We start from the raw sequence: 7270 nt of genomic DNA, 5'->3' as shown, positions 1-7270 counted from the left end.
CTACTGCACTGTTGGAGCTAGTAACACAAGACATTCTACTGTGCTGTTGGAGCTAGTAACACACGGTATTCTATTGCGCTGTTGGAGCTAGTAACACAAGACTTTCTACTGCACTGTTCGAGCTAGTAACACAAGACATGCTACTGCGCTGTTGGAGATAGTAACACAAGACATTCTACTGCACTTTTGGACCTAGTAACACAAGACAATCTACTTTACTGTTGGAGCTAGTAACACAAGACATTCTACTGTACTGTTAAGAGCTAGTAACACAAGACATTCTACTGCGCTGTTGGAGCTAGTAACACAAGACATTCTACTGCACTGTTGGAGCTAGTAACACAAGACATTCTACTGTACTGTTGGAGCTAGTAACACAAGACATTCTACTGCACTGTTGGAGCTAGTAACACAAGACATTCTACTACACTGTTGGAACTAGTAACACAAGACATTCTACTGTCCTGTTGGAGCTAGTAACACAAGACATTCTACTTTACTGTTGGAGCAAATAATGCAAGACATTCTACTGTACTGTAGATCTGTCACGGGCTGGCTCGAGGAACAACAGGAGAGGTAGAGTCAGGCGCAGGAGACAGAGAGAGTTCGTGACCACACTTCTTTATTTGAAGCACTGTACGTGGTCGACAAGGTATAGGTGCGCAGCCCTGAACGATTCTGCGGTGGTGTACACAAATAAAAGAAACCACTGGCAGAAGGAAAAAACTCAATACATGTTCTTACGAACACACAAAACCCGGACAAGCAACACAATCACGTACAACCACATACATCCTACGCTAACCTAAATAACCCCCCCTTACTAATGACTAACCCAAAACAGGTGTGTGCCTACCTAGACCTAACCAAACGAAAGTGAAACAAAAAGGGATCGATGGTAGCTAGTAGGCCGGCGACGACGACCGCCGAGCTCCGCCCGGCCGAGGAGGGGCGCCACCATCCGTCACTGTCGTGACAGTACTCCCCCCCTGACGCGCGGCTCCCGCAGCGCGCCGACGCCGGCCTCGAGGACGCCCCGGAGGGCGAGGCGCAGGGCGATCCGGATGGAGGCTGTGGAACTCCCGGATGAGCGCTGGGTCCAGTATGTCCTCCACCGGTACCCAGCACCTCTCCTCCGGGCCGTACCCCTCCCAGTCCACGAGGTACTGCAGGCCCCTCGCCCGGCGTCTGGAGTCCAAGATGGACCGGACTGTGTACGCCGGGGCCCCCCGATGTCCAGGGGGGTGGAGGGACCTCCCGTACCTCATTTTCCTGCAGCGGACCAGCTACCACCGGCCTGAGGAGAGACACATGAAACGAGGGGTTAATGCGATAATAAGAAGGAAGTTGTAATCTGTAACACACCTCGTTTATTCTCCTCAGGACTTTAAATGGCCCCACAAACCGCGGACCCAGCTTCCGGCAGGGCAGGCGGAGGGGCAGGTTCCGGGTCGAGAGCCAGACTCTCTCCCCTGGGGTGAACACCGGGGCCTCGCTGCGGTGCCGGTCAGCGCTCGCTTTTTGTCGTACCCTGGTTCGTTCCAGGGATCCCTGCACAGCGTTCCAGGTCTCCCTTGAGCGCTGAACCCATTCCTCCACCGCAGGGGCCTCCGTCTGGCTCTGATGCCATGGCCCCAGGACCGGCTGATAACCCAACACACATTGGAATGGTGATATGTTGGTGGAGGAGTGGCGCAAAGAGTTCTGAGCCATTTCGGCCCATGGCACGAACCTTGCCCACTCCCCTGGCCGGTCCTGGCAGTAGGACCGCAGGAACCTGCCCACCTCCTGGTTTACCCTTTCCACCTGCCCATTACTTTCGGGGTGAAACCCCGAGGTCAGACTGACCGAAACCCCCAGTCGCTCCATAAACGCCCGCCACACTCTGGACGTGAACTGGGGGCCTCGATCTGAGACGATATCCTCGGGCACCCCGTAGTGCCGGAAGACGTGGGTGAATAAGGCTTCTGCGGTCTGCAGGGCCGTAGGAAGACCGGGTAACGGAAGCAGACGGCAGGACTTAGAAAACCGGTCCACAACGACCAGGATCGTAGTGTTGCCCTGAGACGGCGGGAGATCGGTCAAGAAATCCACCGCCAGGTGGGACCATGGTCGTTGTGGAACCGGGAGGGGTTGTAATTTCCCTCTAGGTAAATGCCTAGGAGCCTTACTCTGAGCGCACACCGAACAGGAGGAGACATAGTGCCTCACGTCCCTCACCAAGGTGGGCCACCAGTATCTCCCACTAAGACCACGCACTGTCCGCTCAACCCCTGGGTGACCCGAGGAGGGAAGCGTGTGAGCCCACCGAATCAGCCGATCGCGAACATCGAGCGGAACGTACTTACGACCCACTGGACACTGCGGAGGAGTAGGCTCCGTCCGTAACGCCCGCTCGATGTCTGCGTCCACCTCCCAGACCACCGGTGCCACCAGGCAGGAGGCTGGAAGTATGGGCGTGGGATCGGTGGACCGTTCCTCGGCGTCATGGAGACGAGACAGTGCGTCGGCCTTAGTGTTCCGGGAACCTGGGATATACGAGATGTTAAACCGAAATCTCGTAAAGAACATCGCCCACCTGGCTTGACGCGGGTTCAGTCTCCTCGCCGCCCGGATGTACTCCAGATTGCGGTGGTCAGTCCAGATGAGAAAAGGGTGACGTGCCCCCTCAAGCCAATGTCTCCACACCTTCAGGGCTCTGACCACAGCCAACAGCTCCCTGTCCCCCACATCATAGTTACGCTCCGCCGGACTCAACTTCCTAGAGAAGAAGGCGCAGGGGCGGAGCTTTGGGGGGGCGCCCGAGCGCTGGGACAGCACGGCTCCTACCCCAGCCTCGGACGCGTCCACCTCCACTATGAAGGGCAAAGAGGGGTCCGGGTGCGCCAGCACCGGAGCGTCGGTGAACAAAACCTTCAGACGACTAAAGGCCCTGTCCGCCTCCGCGGACCACTGCAACCGCACCGGGCCCCCCTTCAACAGTGAGGTAATGGGAGCCGCCACCTGACCAAAGCCCCGGATAAACCTCCGGTAGTAATTGGCAAATCCCAAAAACCGCTGCACCTCCTTCACCGTGGTGGGAGTCGGCCAATTACGCACGGCTGAAACGCGGTCACATTCCATCACTACCCCTGATGAGGAAATGCGATACCCCAAGAAAGAGACGGCTGGTTTGGAAAACTCACATTTCTCAGCCTTGACGTATAGGTCATGCTCCACCAGTCGCCCAAGCACTTTACGCACCAGAGACACATGCTCGGCGCGTGTAGTGGAGTAGACCAGAATGTCATCGATGTACACCACTACACCCTGACCGAGCAGGTCCCGTAGAATCTCATCCACAAAGGATTGAAAGACTGCGGGAGCATTCTTTAACCCATACGGCATGACGAGGTACTCATAATGGCCAGATGTGGTACTAAATGCCGTTTTCCACTCGTCCCCTCCTCGGATACGCACCAGATTATATGCGCTCCTGAGATCCAATTTCGTGAAGAAGCGCGCCCCGTGAAATGACTCCATCGCCGAGGCGATGAGAGGTAGTGGGTAACTGAAACCCACTGTGATGGCATTTAGACCTCTATAGTCAATGCACGGGCGCAGACCTCCCTCCTTCTTCTTCACGAAAAAGAAGCTCGAGGAGACGGGTGAGTGAGATGGCCGAATGTATCCCTGCCTCAAGGACTCAGTGACGTATGTCTCCATAGCCGCTGTTTCCTCCTGAGACAGGGGATAAACGTGACTACGAGGAAGGGCAGCGCCCACCTGGAGGTTTATCGCACAGTCTCCTCGTCGATGAGGTGGTAATTGGGTCGCCTTCGTTTTACTGAAGGCGATAGCCAAATCGGCATACTCTGAGGGAATGTGCACGGTGGATACTTGGTCTGGACTCTCCACCGTAGTCGCACCGATGGAAACTCCTATGCACCTGCCCGAGCACTCATTTGACCACCCCTTAAGAGCCTTCTGTCACGGGCTGGCTCGAGGAACAACAGGAGAGGTAGAGTCAGGCGCAGGAGACAGAGAGAGTTCGTGACCACACTTCTTTATTTGAAGCACTGTACGTGGTCGACAAGGTATAGGGGCGCAGCCCTGAACGATTCTGCGGTGGTGTACACAAATAAAAGAAACCACTGGCAGAAGGAAAAAACTCAATACATGTTCTTACGAACACACAAAACCCGGACAAGCAACACAATCACGTACAACCACATACATCCTACGCTAACCTAAATAACCCCCCCTTACTAATGACTAACCCAAAACAGGTGTGTGCCTACCTAGACCTAACCAAACGAAAGTGAAACAAAAAGGGATCGATGGTAGCTAGTAGGCCGGCGACGACGACCGCCGAGCTCCGCCCGGCCGAGGAGGGGCGCCACCATCCGTCACTGTCGTGACAAGATCTAGTAACACAAGACATTCTACTGTGCTGTTGGAGCTAGGAACACAAGATATTCTACAGCACTGTTGGAGCTAGTAACACAAGACATTCTACTGCGCTGTTGGAGCTAGTAACACATGATATTCTATTGCGCTGTTGGAGCTAGTAACACAAGACATGCTACTGCGCTGTTGGAGCTAGTAACACAAGACATTTTACAGCACTATTGGAGCTAGTAACACAAGACATTCTACTGCGCTGTTAGAGCTAGTAACACAATACATTTTACTGCGCTGTTGGAGCTAGTAACACAAGACATGCTACTTTACTGTTGGAGGTAGTAACACAAGACATTCTACTGTACTGTTAAGAGCTAGTAACACAAGACATTCTACTGTGCTGTTGGAGCTAGTAACACAAGACATTCTACTGCACTGTTGGAGCTAGTAACACAAGACATTCTACTTGACTGTTGGAGCTAGTAACACAAAACATTCTACTGCACTGCTGGAGCTAGTAACACAAGACATTCTACAGCACTGTTGCAGCTAGTAACACAAGACATTCTACTGCACTGTTGGAGCTAGTAACACAAGACATTCTACTGTACTGTTGAGAGCTAGTAACACAAGACATTCTACAGCACTGTTGGAGCTAGTAACACAAGACATTCTACTGCACTGTTGGAGGTAGTAACACAAGACAATCTACTGTACTGTTGGAGCTAGTAACACAAGACATTCTACTGCACTGCTGGAGCTAGTAACACAAGACATTCTACTGTACTGTTGGAGCTAGTAACACAAGAAATTCTACTGTTCTGCTGGAGATAGTAACACAAGACATTCTACTGTACTGCTGGAGCTAGTAACACAAGAAATTCTACTGTTCTGCTGGAGCTAGTAACACAAGACATTCTACTGTACTGCTGGAGCTAGTAACACAAGACATTCTACTGCACTGTTGGAGCTAGTAACACAAGACATTCTACTGCGCTGTTGGAGCTAGTAACACAAGACATCCTACTGCACTGTTGGAGCTAGTAACACAAGACAATCTACTGCGCTGTTGGAGCTAGTTACACAAGACATTCTACTGCGCTGTTGGAGCTAGTAACACAAGACATCCTACTTCACTGTTGGAGCTAGTAATTCAAGACATTCTACTGCACTGAAGGAGCTATTAACACAAGACATTCTACTGCACTGTTGGAGCTAGTAACACAAGACATTCTACTGTGCTGTTGGAGCTAGTAACACACGGTATTCTATTGCGCTGTTGGAGCTAGTAACACAAGACTTTCTACTGCACTGTTCGAGCTAGTAACACAAGACATGCTACTGCGCTGTTGGAGATAGTAACACAAGACATTCTACTGCACTTTTGGACCTAGTAACACAAGACAATCTACTTTACTGTTGGAGCTAGTAACACAAGACATTCTACTGTACTGCTGGAGCTAATAACACAAGACATTCTACTGCACTGTTGGAGCTAGTAACACAAGACATTCTACTGCACTGTTGGAGCTAGTAACACAAGACATTCTACTGTACTGTTGGAGCTAGTAACACAAGACATTCTACTGCACTGTTGGAGCTAGTAACACAAGACATTCTACTTTACTGTTGGAGCAAATAATGCAAGACATTCTACTGTACTGTAGATCTAGTAACACAAGACATTCTACTGTGCTGTTGGAGCTAGGAACACAAGATATTCTACAGCACTGTTGGAGCTAGTAACACAAGACATTCTACTGCGCTGTTGGAGCTAGTAACACATGATATTCTATTGCGCTGTTGGAGCTAGTAACACAAGACATGCTACTGCGCTGTTGGAGCTAGTAACACAAGACATTTTACAGCACTATTTGAGCTAGTAACACAAGACATTCTACTGCGCTGTTAGAGCTAGTAACACAATACATTTTACTGCGCTGTTGGAGCTAGTAACACAAGACATGCTACTTTACTGTTGGAGGTAGTAACACAAGACATTCTACTGTACTGTTAAGAGCTAGTAACACAAGACATTCTACTGCGCTGTTGGAGCTAGTAACACAAGACATTCTACTGCACTGTTGGAGCTAGTAACACAAGACATTCTACTTGACTGTTGGAGCTAGTAACACAAAACATTCTACTGCACTGCTGGAGCTAGTAACACAAGACATTCTACTGCACTGTTGGAGCTAGTAACACAAGACATTCTACTGTACTGCTGGAGCTAGTAACACAAGACATTCTACTGTACTGTTGGAGCTAGTAACACAAGACATTCTACTGTACCGTTGGAGCTAGTAACACAAGAAATTCTACTGTTCTGCTGGAGCTAGTAACACAAGACATTCTACTGTACTGCTGGAGCTAGTAACACAAGACATTCTACTGCACTGTTGGAGCTAGTAACACAAGACATTCTACTGCGCTGTTGGAGCTAGTAACACAAGACATCCTACTGCACTGTTGGAGCTAGTAACACAAGACAATCTACTGCGCTGTTGGAGCTAGTTACACAAGACATTCTACTGCGCTGTTGGAGCTAGTAACACAAGACATCCTACTTCACTGTTGGAGCTAGTAATTCAAGACATTCTACTGCACTGAAGGAGCTATTAACACAAGACATTCTACTGCACTGTTGGAGCTAGTAACACAAGACATTCTACTGTGCTGTTGGAGCTAGTAACACACGGTATTCTATTGCGCTGTTGGAGCTAGTAACACAAGACTTTCTACTGCACTGTTCGAGCTAGTAACACAAGACATGCTACTGCGCTGTTGGAGATAGTAACACAAGACATTCTACTGCACTTTTGGACCTAGTAACACAAGACAATCTACTTTACTGTTGGAGCTAGTAACACAAGACATTCTACTGTAC

The sequence above is a fragment of the Salmo salar genome, chromosome ssa20 (genome assembly GCF_905237065.1).
Source record: "Salmo salar chromosome ssa20, Ssal_v3.1, whole genome shotgun sequence".
Taxonomy (NCBI): domain Eukaryota; kingdom Metazoa; phylum Chordata; class Actinopteri; order Salmoniformes; family Salmonidae; genus Salmo; species Salmo salar.
Note: the sequence above shows the minus strand (reverse complement) of the source record.